We start from the raw sequence: 15601 nt of genomic DNA, 5'->3' as shown, positions 1-15601 counted from the left end.
CTATCCACTGGTGAAGATGACAAAGATGGAGAATTTACAACTTCATAGCATTGAGGGGACCTGTTTGTGTAGCAAGAAGATGATATCACACTAGATGAGATACAGGCGGCCCTGAAACAGATGAAAACAGGAAAGTTGCAAGGCCTTATACAATTAGCGTAGAATCTAAAGACAGTAAAATATGGAGCTTGACTGCTGCAGCTAAGGAATGTATGCATGCTGGACGACAAAGTTGAGACCGGAATCGTGGAAGACAGCGATGATAGCGGAAGACAGTTATGATACCTCTCTACGGAAAAGGAGGATGAAATGTCTGCGAGAAGTATGAAGCAATAAGCCTTCTACCAATAGAATGAGAAAGATAATTAATATCCTCGTAACGGAGAACCAAACTTGCTTTAGATAGGTATGATCTTGCAGTTTTTACTGTTGCACGTCACTTAACTGACAAATGATGAGAATACAACCTGTAAACTTACACTGCATTCATAAACTAAGAAACGGGTTTCGACAAACTGAACTGAAGCAAGCTTTGGAACATCATGTCAAAATGAGGGTATCCTATGCGTTTAACAATAAAGAGTCTGTGTCAGCAAATAGTAATTATAATAAATACAAAAAAAGATAAGGCAGGACAAATATAGCACACGTTTGTAAATATGACAATGAATGGACTATGACGTGTAAATACACCAACTAGAATGCATAATGAATGGCATGTATTCAGACAGCTTCTGTATAGTTTCATGCATACCTGTACACATCACAATGCTATCTCCAACATGCATTTAATCGCAGCTGCCATATGGCAGCCTCAATATGGGTGTGATACCCAGTACATAACTGTCAGCAAGACGTGCGTGAGGCACGAGGCAGTGCACTGAATAATTATTGACAACTCTAGATAACAACTGAGCAGCACAGAGTAATGGACTCTTTCCTCTGGGCTCTATATGGAAGTAAATATCAGAGAAATCGATGAGATAGCTTTCTGTGAATGTTCATGTAATGAATGTTCATCGTAAGACCACGGCATGTCAAGAGCATGCACACATGCTAAAATCTCAAAATTGACAAAGACACCTATGGTTCCCAGAGCCTCAGTCGTCCAGTAGACAGAAATTAAGCTCCAATACCTTGTCTATAGCAAATACGTAAAAACTATAAACTAAAATTTCAGAAAAAATGGAAGTAATGGTCTGTAACATCATGTGTTACAAACCCATAAAAGAGCGCCAGGGGCTGTGGTGCGCCCGTGGACTGCCGCACAAGACAGGAAACAAAAGATGAGTGGAGCAGAAACTGATAAATAACAAATTACGTGACAGATGCAGGAACCTTTGGTGATGAGCAACCCGCTGATATATTCATAATTAGTTGATCAATTCCATAAAAAATCAACCATGAATAAAAGCGCTGAAGAAATTTCAGAGAAGAAAGAAAACACTAATGTTAATAAATCCCAACACACAGTGGAAGCGAAATCAGTTTGCAAGTTTCGGTTCCTCTGTATGTCGGCTGCCGTCAGTTTGAGAGGAGTTGGTTAGTTGTTCAAGATGGCAGCAACCGTTAAAAATATTCAACTTCGAACAAAGTATCTGCTTGGTCCCGAGATCCGTAGGAATACAGAAAAGGCAGCCGCCCTGACGGTTGGGATGGGGACAGGACAGGGAACCTTTTGTGGCAAAAATGAAACGGCCAGTTTTTATGGCCCAGTGAGCGAAAACTAGCCACTTGCCCGCCCAGCAGGTCGGAACCAGCCCTGTTTTTGGAGGCTGTAGTTGCACTGGTGTGTGCCGCCATTGGGTTTTTAAAAACTCTGGCCACTGCTGCTCCTGGCCATTCTGTGAGAACATCTATGAACATATATTATATAGGCGTCGATCCATAGCCTTATATACATATGTTTGACGGGAGATATTTTCGACTCTTGTTTCTGCCCTGGGGCCCTGAAATAAAGAAATGGACATGGATGAATATTTGTGATGGACCAGGGTTCGAATCCGAATTTCTCGCTTTAACCGCATCGGCAGCCCGAAGTCGTCTCCCATCTGACCCAAATCTCCATATGCCTCACACTGCAGAATAGTTTCCCCAGTCCGTTAATACTGTTCACTCGCAGCCATACTGTGTTCCCAGGGACATTATTATGCATCTGCATGGGGACAGCAATATGTCGTCAGGTGTATAAATCAGATGGATAAAATGTCTATTCTTTTGTAAATCCATTTATTCAAGCCAGTTGAAGTTGAATTTGGACATGGATAAATGATGAGATTTGTAGACCTCGGTCTGGCTTCTTGACATCGTTTCCCGTGACCTATGCCCTAATGGGGTGGCAAAGAGCTTGCAATGATCCGTGCACGGCTATTTCATTCCCAATTCCCATCATGCGCTATAACCCGTTACTGGATCCGTCAGACAAACAGTGTACGGCCATCTAGCTCTCAAACAAAACCATCTATGCAATTGAATGCTTCAGGTGAGTGCCTCTGATCGCCTTAAGGTTCTAGCTTCAAGAGGAGAGATAGCGTTGCTTTTAATCACAAAACGATATTATTTGACAGAATGCTCTTTTTTCCTGAAAACGCGATATTCAAAATCAAAAGAATAAAAATCTAATTCAATGACCACCCATGTATATTATTAAAAACTCCAGTCTGAGAGGCTAACAATCTTCTACGTTATTTTTTTTAAAGCTAGTGTCTACTCACTTATCTGTCTGTCGTATCGCTTCAGAGGTAACGTGTAAGTTTCATGTACTCTCGCTTACGAAATAAATTACAAATTAAGTACTTCACTGTGTGTCATTTCTTATTATCAGATGACATACCGTACTTAAAATAATATTTTCTGCATTAAATATGTTATTTATGTTTACAGGGGTCGTTTTCAAAAGGTTGGAGTCGAATTGTTCATTGTCCAAACGATTCAAACTTTATTTGAAGTCTTCTGTTTATCATACTCTGAATACAGATAACCTGTCTTCGTCAGTATCGAAGTTCGATTATCTTAATTCCTACTTTATTTCAGGGTAAAAAGTTTATTAATCTTCCGCGGTCGAGTGTCACTTAACAATGACGATAGGCAGCCAAAACATGGGGGCCTGAAACAACTTCTTTTTTTTCTTTCGGCTGTTGAAACCATTAACAAGAGCTCTTATTTTTTTCAGATTACGACAGGTTTCCTATAAACGATGCTAACGACGATTATAGGGTAGAGTGAAAATCCAGTTGCTGTTGGAATGTACCTTCTTAACGCGACAAATATAAGAGCGGAACTTCCAACCACTTGCATTTCTTAATGCCGGCCGGCCGCTGTGGCCGAGTGGTTCTAGGCGTTTCAATCCGGAATTGCGCTACTGCTAGGGTCGCAGGTTGGAATTCTTACTCGGGCATGGATGTTTGTGATGTCCTTAGGTTAGTTAGGCTTAAGTAATTCTAAGTCTAGGGGACTGATGACCTCCCACAGTGCTTAGAGCCACTTGAACCATCTCAATTTCGTTTCGCTGGAGGATTCTTCCATTGTAGAACTTCCTCTATCGACAGGGCATATTTCAATTTAGCTGATAAAAATGAAATGAGCGTATGACATCGTTGGCCGGGATGCCCCATCCGGGGAGATTCGGTCGCCAAGTGCAAGTCTTATTTCAGTCGATGTCACATTGGGCGACATGTGCGCCTATGATGAGGATGAAATGATGAAGACAACACAGTCCCCGAGCGGATAAAATCTCGAATCCGGGCTCTCTTGCATGGGATGCAAACACGGTACCACCTAGCTAAGCAGGTGGACGATTTAATTTATGCCTTTTACCGTCTGATACTGAATCGGAAATGGGCCTTAAACCCAGCGTCCTATATATTTATGTCTTATTCAAAACGGAGCCAATGACTTTTCACTTAAGTTGCCTGGGATTACGGTGACTATGCCACATAGTTTAGGGGTAGCAACACAGGCTTTCAAAGGAAAATAACCAGTGCGCTCTAAAAGAGTACTAGATGAATAGTCAACAAAGCAGGCGTTACGTTTTGAGCTATTAGGTTGGGATATTACCTGCGAATATGAAAAATCATATCAGTATTAAATTAAATAAGTTTTTAATGATATGTGCCAAAATACAATACACAGGACATTGGGTGATAAGACAACTAAGGACACGAAATTATACAAGATAGTGGATACCTCTATTCTGATATATGGAAGTGCTAGTGCTCTTCGGAAATTAAGTAAGAAAGTTAAAAAGAGTACAGAGTTGGCTGGAGTGAAACTCTCAAACGAAGTTGAAGAGAAGAATTTGCCCTCAGAGATGAAACACAAAACAACATTATAAGAGAACTTAATACACACTGTATAAAAGCAAAAATACAGCAAGTGTGCTTAGCTGGCAGCAATATGTCAACGAAAAGGAGGAAGACAGGTTAGTTCAGCAAGTAATAAATTATAACCCAACAGAAAATAGACATACAGGATGATGGAAGAACAGATGGCTTTAGTAGAGACGGAACATTCAGGCTGTAAGCCCACTGCATGAAGCGAAAAAGAAGCAAACTGCGACACAAAGGGACGATAGAGAGCGAATTGGCTGTAAAAACAAAATTCAGTCTTTTGTGGAAGGTCAAAGAAAATATCGTAAGGTTATTAAAATACTACTCTGTTCACAGTTTACCGGTGAGCGATATTAATTATCTGAACTTTCTAAAAAGTTATGATCAACAACTATGAAACGTGTCCGTCGGTTCATTTCATGTAATTTGACTAAAAATGTGACTTGCGCCGTTATCGAATCTGCTACGCAAAATTTCTACTCTGACAAGACGACTTCACTAAATCCTTTGGAGAGAAACTGGGCCAAGCTGGACGTATTATTTCATTTATTCTTTTGGATACTATGTTTAACATCCTTTATCCTGTGTTCCATGAGTGATTCTTGTTGAATGATTGAGTGGGTGTCTGAAAATTAACGTAGCATGAAAACAGAGAACGGAATGGGCATTATCAGGCACGGATCGCGGAAGTGAAGTTGGCTGGGAGTTTGAAATTCAATGAATCCACCCGTCCCCCTTCTCCTTCTCCCCCCCCCCCCCAACCCCACCCCTGATACCCCTAGCCTCTAGCCAACGTTACTGTAGACACAACAGAGAAGGGAACAGGCCACGAGAAAGCGAAAGCAACAGAGTAGCTGATAACTTCAAAAACAACGAATCCCTACTACCTACATTTCTAAATGGAGGGACCGTTATCTGGACAGCGTGTTGGTAGATACGACAGAATAGGGTACTGGCTCAGACAAAGACGAGTGAGTCGGAATAGGAGAGAGAGATTTTGATTGGACGTTTTTCAACTCAACGAATTTTTGCACCCACTCTTAAGGACGGAGAAATCTTCTCGAAAGAAGTTGTGTTTTAGACTCACTTCTGGCTGACCTGCTTAAGTTAGTGGACGTGCTTCTCACGTGATTTTGTGATTTATCGCCATCAGTTAAATTTGCCTGAGCTCAGTTACGTTCTGGAAGCGTTTTATATCGTTATCACGTATCACATATTTTTTGATTTCGTAAGACTTTGTAGCTTCCCACTTACGCATTAGGCAATCCTACTTCTCTACTACGTCACCAGAGTTTTATAATAGAAAACCATAATTAACAGAAAGGCACATTTCCCATGTACGTCTGTGAGGATTACCTCAGTTCCTCCCCAAATGAGTGCATCATTGAATCTTAAAACTAATGCCTGTTAGGGGACCACTTTTTGTAAATGTAATGTTTGGATTGGAAATGCAAAAAGGTGTGTTGAACAAGTTAACATCGTTTTGAAAACATTGTCATTGTTAATTATCGAAAGATGTCACTTTCCATGCAAAGACATCCCGAAAATTATCGAAGTTTGCACGAGATCACAATTTGAGTAATGAGAAAAGAGTATGAGAATCCTTTCTGTCTTCAATCGTGTCGGGATTAAATTACACGCGACATATCGGAATGCTATAAGCACTCAACTAAGGCACTTCCCATCACCTGTTTTCTAATAAGATTTTATTGTTTATTGGTCCATGATTTAATCGTTTCATCCTAATCACTAAAGCAACAGGCAAATAAGCCGACCTGAGTGAGGAAAGCGAAAGGAAAGAGACATGGTTCATCTGCATCTATAGAGAAACTCCGCAAATCACTGTACGGTGCGTGGTGGAGAGTACCCTGTACCACTACTTGTCATTTGCTTTCCTGTTCCGTTCGCAAATAGAGCGAGGGAAAGACGACTATCTATATGCCTCCGTATCAGCCCTAATTTCTCGTATCTTATCTTCGTGGTCCTTACGTGAAGTGTATGCTGGCGGCAGTGGTGTAGGTCCTCTAAATTTTCTCAGTAGTTTTTCTTGAAAATAAAGTAGCCGTCCCTCCAGGGATTGCCATTTGAATTCTCGAAGCATCTCAATAATACTTACGTGTTGTTCGAACCTACCGATAACAAAACTAGCAGCCGCCTCTGAATTGCTTCGATGTCTTCCTCCATTCCGAGTAGGTACGTATACCAAACACTCGAGCAGTGCTCAAGAATAGGTCGCACGAGCGTCCTATAAGCGGTGTGCTTTACAGGTGAACCACTCTTTCCTAAAATTCTTCCGATAGACCTAAGTCGACCATTCGCCTTGCCTAACACAGTTCTCACTTGCTCCTTCCTCCTCATATTGCTTTGCAACGCTATGCCCAGATATTAAAACGACTTCACTGTGCCAAGCATGATACTAGTAATACTGTAACCGAACATTACAGTTCTGTTCTTCCTACTTATTGGCATTAACTTACATTTCTGCACGTTTACAGCTAGCAGCTCGTGGTGAGCGTACTGTAAGATCTTCAGTACACACACCATTAGATTATTTGACCTGTCGCTCTAACGAACTAGGCGAGTGTCAGCAATATGTCTCGTGGTCTTATCGTGGCGTGTTTATCTTCTGCTGTTAGGTGAGACGATAGAAATGCTACTTGCACGCTTAGAGTAGCAGATTGACGGTGACCAAAATTGACAATCTGAAGTTCCTTTGGTATTGGTAGGTTAATCTTATTCTCACATATATCTCTGATACTTGACAAAAGTGTCTATACATTTATCTTCATGGCTATGTACAGGAATATGGTAATCTTATTAGGCGCTGATTGAAATTTGACTATAGCCTGGTACACACAAATGTAGACCTCGTACAGACTGGTACAGACTAATGCAGACTGGTACAGACTGGTGCAGACAAATGCAGACTGGCGAATCGGAGGTCTGTACACTCGTTATAGTATCTCGGGCTTTCATGTATCACTGCGCGAGTGTGATCCGCGAGGAGAAAAGGTTCTACGTTAGCAGCAATCTCATTGGCGGCGTTACATACTAATACGCGGATCGGCGGAAGCAGAACTTGGTCCGTCTCTATGGCAGCGCCATCTCGTAGTGCAGAGACGGACAAGCGCAGCGCCTGCGCTGTTGTGCTTAGCGCGGCGCACTCTAGTGGGAAAGTTGTGTACGCGCTGACTACACGGAACTATGTACACAAGACAGATACAGTTAACAAGCAGTAACTCACTTTTGTTTTAGCGAGCTTTTGCCTGGATAATAAACACAGAACAATTAGGCAAATTTTAACTCTGACAAAATAAAAAGTTTCAGTATTGGCATAATTACTTTTAATTTCTGGCGAGAATTTTGCAACTAGTACTAGGTCTACAACTTTGCTTCCGCCGTTTTTTCTCGAAGTTTGGGACTTAATTGTGAAAAACTTACAAAAAATTATGATTCATAGTATTTCCTCTCGCTGGCCACTACATTCGCCGATCTTGCGGATAGCATACGAATACCGTGGCGGAAGAACTGGGCGTCTTTTGTGGGGATCCATGAATCTATTCAATTTTGCACTTGTTCATATGATCGGAAGTGCTGGTCAGCCAGACTACGCCACTGATGGAAAAAGGTGGTAGTCAGATAGAGCAACGTATGGAGAATACGGTGGGAGGGATAGGACTTCTCATTTCAAAGTTTCCATGCATATTTTGACGGGTTTTGCAATATGGGGTCGCGCACTGACCTGCTGCAAAATTAGCTTTACGTGTCTATCGCTGTGTTGTGGCCGTTTGTGTTTCAGTGCTGGGCTCGAACTCATCAATTCCTTTCGATAATGATATCTTATGACTGTCTTCTTCTGTTTCAGTAGCTACGAAAACGTTCTGTCTTCCACCGCCATGCCGGTCTTCGACATCAAAATCAGCGTTCTTAAGGTTCAAATGGTTCAAATGGCTCTGAGCACTATGGGACTCAATTTCTGAGGTCATCAGTCCCCTACAACTTAGAACTACTTAAACCTAACTAACTTAAGGATACCACACACATCCATGCCCCCGGCAGGATTCGAACCTGCGACTGTGGCGGTCTCGCGGTTCCAGACTGTAGCGCTTAGAACTGCTCGGCCACTCCGGCCGACCGTTTTTAAGGCGTTGAAAACAATTTCTGCACGTTCTTCCACTAACAGTTCCCTCACCATTAGTCTTACCCAGCATTTTAAGAGCCACAGCCACAGATTTCTTCATGTTAAAGCAGAAAATTAAAACTTCCCGCAAATGTTGAGAAACGGGTACGTAAGTTGACATACTTATCGAGAATAACCTTATGATGCAATCACAAATAGACTAATATTTTATGGCATTACGTTTACAGATGCCTAAGCTTATTGTATTACACCTACGACCAACCACCCGAACCCCACTTACCGCTACTGCCGTGTATTGTAAAACGGCGGAAGAAAAGTTGTAGACCTAATACATCTCTAAATGTTATTATTAATTAGCGCAGAAATTGATCGGTCATTCACATTTATGTTCCAAGAGCAAGGAAACTAAGTTTCTAAACACAAAGAGCCGCGCGGGATTAGCCGAGCGGTCTTGGGCGCTGCAGTTCTGGATTGTGCGGCTGGGCCCGGCGGAGGTGTGTGTGTTTGTCCTTAGGATAATTTAGGTTAAGTAATGTGTAATGGACTGATGACCCTAGCAGTTAAGTCCCATACGATTTCACACACATTTGAACATTTTTTTCTAAACACAAAGAAAAATACTTTCTTATTCTAGATAAGAATAAACAATTTAAACTCTCTATAACTGCAATTACCTCCGTTTGTTTTTAGATAATAACAATTTTGTATATTTTCTTTTCCAAAAGCAGTTTGGGTGAGAAACGGCGATAATATTATATTAACATAAGAACTCTTTAATCAACCGCGCCGTACTGGCCAGGGCTATGCTTCTCAGCATACCTGGAACTCTGAAAGAAAATTCGACGAAAAGTTGACTAGACCTCAAAAAATATGTCAGTTTCGGCTATAATTTGTTGCGTAGGAGGTTGGGATAAAATTGCAGCCCGCCGGGTAATTTCTGTGTGACGTCGTTGCGACAGTTGGATAGTGGAAGCCGAATGACATTTGAATCCTGTCGAGTTTAATTATTCAGCACTGTTGGTGTTTCGACGGCTGGGCCGTACGAGCGTCACTCTAAAACAAAACACGGCCGCACACGGCGTCGCTGTCAACCGACGCCGCTCAGGCTACGCTTACTTTAGAAAAAAATAAATAAAAAAGTAAACACGTCGAAGACATACCGCTGGAAACTGCAAACTGCACACAGCATCGAATTTACAAAATAACGTGAGAGGCCTGCATGAGAAGTTTAGTGTGTCTGACACACGTAAAATCTTTAAATTTGGCGAATACGTCGAGACCAGAAAATACGTCGGAAAGTAAGTTGAAATATGAGGAACTGATGGAACACGATAACGAACAGCCCCGGCGCGCTCTTGTTACCATAAAAAGAGCAAAGAGTCACTTACAATTTGTTCTATCCTTAGCAACGTCCACTCTTACACTGCACAACTTAATTAAAACATCACATTTTCGAAATCCTGTAGCTGTCTCCCACTGCTAGGTGGAAATTTGAAATATGAGTTAAAGCTGGCTAAAGCCTTCCTCTGTAATGGCGCAAAAGTGTGGTGCTCTGCAACGTCGCAGTGTGGCATGGCAACCCTTCAAACGGTTAAAATGGCTCTAAGTACTATGGGACTTAACATCTGAGGTCATCAGTCCCCTAGACTTAGTACTGTTCTTGTAGTGGTCTTCAGTCCAGAGACTGGTTTGATGCAGCTCTCCATACTACTCTATCCTGTGCAAGCTTCTTTGTCTCCCAGTACATACTACAACCTACATCCGTCTATATCTGTTTAGTATATCCATCTCTTGCTCTCCGATTTTTACCCTCCACGCTGCCCTCCAACACCAAATTGGTGATCCCTTGATGCCTCAGAATATGCCCTACCAACCGATACCTTCTTCTAGTGAAGATGCGCAACAAATTTCTCTGCTCTCCAATTCTGTTCAATACCTCCTCATTAGTTCCGTGATCTATCCAACTAATCTTCAACCTTCTTCTGTAGCATCACATTACGAAAGCTTCTATTCTCTTCTTGTCTAAACCACTGATTGTCCACGTTTCACTTCCATACATGGCTACACGCCATACAAATACTATCAGAAACGACTTCCTGACACTTAAATCTATACTCGATGTTAACAAATTTCTTCAGAAACACTTTCCTTGCCATTGCCAGTCTACCTTTTATATCCTCTCTACTTCGACCATCAACAGTTATTTTGCTACCCAAATAGCAAAACTCATGTACTACTTCAAGTGTCTCATTTCCTACTCTTTATTCCCGCAGTATCACCCGATTTAATTCGACTACAGTCCATTATCCTCGTTTTGCTTTTGTTGGTGTTCATCTTATACCCTCCTTTTAAGACACTGACCATTCCGTTCAGCTGCTCTTCCAGGTCCTTTGCTGTCTCTGACAGAATTACAATGTCATCGGCGAACCTCAATGTTTTTTTTTATTCTCCATGAATTTTAATTCGTACTCCGAATTTTTCTTTTGTTTCCTTTACTGCTTGCTCAGTATACAGATAGGCTACAACCCTGTCTCACTCCCTTCCCAACCACTGCTTCCCTTTCATGACACTCGACTCTTATAACTGCCATCTGGTTTCTGTACAAATTGTAAATAGCCTTTCGATCCCAGTATTTTACCCCTGCCACCTTCAGAATTTGAAAGAGAGTATTCCAGTCAACATTGTCAAAAGCTTTCTCTAAGTCTACGTGTGCTAGAAACGTAGGTTTGCCTTTCCTTAATCTATTTTGTAAATATAAGTCGGAGGGTCAGTATTAACTCACGTGTTCCAACGTTTCTATGGAATGCAGACTGATCTTCCCCGAGGTCGGCTTCTGGCAGTTTTTCCATTCGTCTGTAAAGAATTCGTGATAGTATTTTATTAAACTGATAATTCGGTAATTTTCACATCTGTCAACACCTGCTTTCTTTGGGATTGGAATTATTATATTCTTCTTGAAGTCTGAGGGTATTTCGCCTGTCTCATACATCTTGCTCATCAGATGGTAGAGTTTTGTCAAGCCTAGCTCTCCCAAGGCTGTCAGTAGTTCTAAAGGAATGTTGTCTACTCCCGGGGCCTTGTTTCGACTTCGGTCTTTCAGTGCTCTGTCAAACTCTTGCCGCAGTATCATACCTCCTGTTTCATCTCCATATACATTCTCTTCCATTTCTATAATATTGTCCTGAAGAACATCGCCCCTGTATAGACCCTCTATATACTCCTTCCAACTTTCTGCTTTCCCTTCTTTGCTTAGAACTGGATTTCCATCTGAGCTCTTGATATTCATGCAAGTGGTTCTCTTTTCTCCAAAGTCTACTTAAACCTAACTAACCTAACGACATGACACACATCCATGCCCGAAGCAGGATTCGAACCCGCGACCGTAGCAGTGGTGTGGTTCCGGACTGAAGCGTCTAGAACCGCTCGACCACAGGGGGGTGTGGACACACGCGGAAAAACGGTCACACCTCAGGTCTTCATGTGAGCTGTAAGGTGGGTCCATGATGTCCACATTGGCACCAAATTTCACCACAATTCTACCCAACACCACCGTGAACGTGTCACACAGTGTAAAGGTCGTCAAAACCCATCTACATACATTTCAAACCCTCTTTTGACGACTCTGCAGTGGAGGTCAGTACCACAAAGACAGCGTTGAAATATCCCGGTTTTCTTATTGGTAGACGACGTTCAGACTTACCGACGTTCAGAATCGACACGAAAAGACCATAGTGAGCGGAACAAAGGGTGCACAGAAACCATTCTTTCCCTTGGAGCATTAATTCTCACACATTTCGCAGTGCTGTGCGATGAGCACTGGGACAACATATACTCTCTTTCTTCTCGGAAGGAGTTGTTCTGTGCCGGCCGCTGTGGCCGAGCGGCTCTAGGCGCTTCAGTCCGGAACCGCGCTGCTGCAACGGTAGCAGGTTCGAATCCTGCCTCGGGCATCGATGTGTGTGATGTCCTTAGGTTAGTTAGGTTTGAGTAGTTCTAAGTCTAGGGGACTGATGACCTCATATGTTAAGTCCCATAGTGCTTAGAGCCATTTTTTAGTTGTTCTGTTTGATGTCCTCTCTCGGGGTGCAAGGATCAACTCCGGAAATTGAAGAAACGACTCCAGTGTGTTCGTTGATACGAAAATGCAAACTAACCTCTGCTTCTCCATGACAACGCCAAGTCTTACACAAATCTGCCCACCCGAGAGGAGCTCACAAAACTTCATTGGAATGTTCTTCCTCATCCGCCATACAGCCCGGTCTCGCCCCTTCCGACTTCTACCTCTTTGGCCCAATGATGCCCGCCTGTCTAGCCGTGCGGTCTAACGCGCTGCTTCCAGAGAGGGAAGGCGTGCCGGTCCCCAGCATGAAACCGTCCGACGGATTAGTGTCGAGGTTTGGTTTGCCGGCCAGCCTGTGGATGGTTTTTAGGCGTTTTTCCATCTGCCTCGGCGAATGTGGGTTGGTTCCCCTCATTCCGTCTCAGTTACAGTGTGTCGCCCATTGCTGCACAAACACTGTTTCCACGTATGCATACACCATCATTACTGGTTCAAATGTTTCAAATGGCTCTGAGCACTATGGGACTTAACATCTGTGGTCATCAGTCCCCTAGAACTTAGAACTACTTAAACCTAACTAACCTAAGGACACCACACACATCCATGCCCGAGGCAGGACTCGAACCTGCGACCGCAGCAGTCGCGCGGTTCCGGACTGAGCGCCTGAACCGCTAGACCACCGCGGCCGGCTACACCATCATTACTCTACCACGCAAACATCTGGCTGGGGAGGGGCTGGGGGTACACTGGTCCGTCTGGTATGAGACGTTCCCAGAAGGGGGGCGGGGGGAGTTGTCCACTGGAAGCCGAACCGCACAATAACCCTGGGTTCAGTGTGGGGCGGTGGGGTGGGTGGATTGCTGTGGCCTGTTATCGGGTTGTGAACCACTGAGGGCTACGGCGGAACGAAGCCTCTCTGTTGTTTCTAGGTCCCCGGTTCAATATATACATACAAGGTAGTGTAAGGTCGTCACACTGAACGGAGATTATGTTGAAAAACGAGGTTTCATGCCCAAAAGAGTGGGGAATAATATTTGTATCCTGAATAAAACGACCTTGCTTTCAGAGAAAAATGTGTGCATTACTTACTGAACGCCCCTTATACGGCGGCAATAACCAAGATGGGATTGCATGCGAGATTAGGAACTAGGTGCTGATTATAGTTTTTTCTTGACAATACAACATTCTCAGACCTATACGGAACTTCGGTCTGCCAAAGTGTACTGAAGTCGTTGAGCTCTCCGTTGTAAAACACAAGATTCAACCGAAATCTGTGGCTATTTCTTTCTGGACAGTAACCCCTCACGAAAGCCTGCTACCTCAGCAAGGCATGTTGAGTAGCCAAAGTAGGGCGTGCAATATCAGGGGACATCGAGAGTCAGTTTCAAACATGAGACTTGTTGGAATGACATTACTGGTATATCATTCTACGCAGAAGGCAGAGTCTGGTATAAGTGCTGTCCACTCATATATGTGTACACCTACAATAAAACTCCGCAAACAACATTACAATTTGGGATGAGGAGTATTTCCCTTACCACTGTAATTTCTCCCCGAACCTCTTCCACTCGAAGGCCCTCCATATTAGCTCTATCCAATTTTTCTGTCGAAATCATTCCGCAAGACATGGTAGGAAGTAATATCTTCTTTGTGTCGACTTGGAACCCACGCTTTCCAATTTCGACAGTGAATCTTTCACTGGCTACCTACGATACGTACACTGCTCGTGCCCGTTGGGGCGGGACGGGTGAGGGAGAACAAAGGAGTGGGAAGTAGGGAGGGGGGGGGGGCGGGGGCAGGGCGCGAAAGCCCAGTGCGTTTGCGCAGAATTGAGATTTTCCTCCGTTCTGCGCGTTACGTCACTGACGCGCGCGCTCAGACCGTTGCGAACGCGACGCAGCGCAGAAATGACGCGATAATATCAAAACAACCGCCACCGGTTGAATTGTCCCGCGTGAGATCACACGGGTAGGGCATCGTGCAACGCGCGGTGCCAAGAAGCGGACACGGTCGTTTGGTTTGATACATTCGGGCAAAGCTGACGCGGTTTGTGGTTTGTATTTCAAGTTACAATGTCTTAAATTTCAATAAGTGCTGGTCAACAACGTAGTGTACGTCGGCATCTACATCCACATCTAAAACTTGCAAAAGTACTTCAAGGGCACGGCAGAAGATACATCCCACTGCACCAGTTATTAGGACTTTCTCGAGTTCCACTCACATTTCTTACGCAGGGGGACTTTTCTGCTGGCCCTAAATGCCGTAGAAAAATATGCAGCGCTATCAAAGAGGGCACTGCTTCATATAAAACTGTGTTTAATTGTTATCTTTATTGGGCATGAAGGTTAATATAAAGTGTACTACGTATTTTGGCAATCAAGATTCGAATCTAGCGTCATATCATTACAACTGAAGTGTATACGTTAAAACTAGTTATGGCCCTACGAAGCCTTTGATCAGTGGAAACGCTCACATATATATACTGCACAACACAGCTAAAGGATTTCTTTCTCAAATCCCCGTACATATGTCCCATTACGACGTAAAAGTTTGAAATTTGGCTCAAAAGTTCCTACAACTTTCCTCTGTAATGGTGCAAAACCATGGTCCATCGCTGACTTCCGACTGCGCATGTCGCGACTACGAGAGTCAATATATTTTGTTTAATACTGTATCGTATTGTGGATTTGGAGGTGTGACGAAGGAAGCCAGTTCTCACTTTGTAGTGAGCCAAGTGAATGATAGTTATGCACCACGCATTTTACCATCAACAATTTGCTTTTCATAAGCGGCTTTCCAAATTAATTAGCATTAGGGCAGTGGGGATTTGCCATTCGACATCCCATGTGAACGCGATTTACACTTCCCGGATTATCCCATAATCTCCTTAACATTTAGCATTGGTAAATTGTTTGAGAGTGTTTTTAAGTATGAAGAGTGCCCTAGTTTGATGAGAGTATTGTTAACGAAGCAGAGTAATGAATATGTTCGTACTATTTCGTTGCGAACATGAGAATCGTGAGTGCCTATTCAGGAAGAAAGTTTCTCCCAGATCACTGAAACTACGGCCTG

Source organism: Schistocerca cancellata, chromosome 1 (assembly GCF_023864275.1).
Source record: "Schistocerca cancellata isolate TAMUIC-IGC-003103 chromosome 1, iqSchCanc2.1, whole genome shotgun sequence".
Classification (NCBI taxonomy): domain Eukaryota; kingdom Metazoa; phylum Arthropoda; class Insecta; order Orthoptera; family Acrididae; genus Schistocerca; species Schistocerca cancellata.
Note: the sequence above shows the minus strand (reverse complement) of the source record.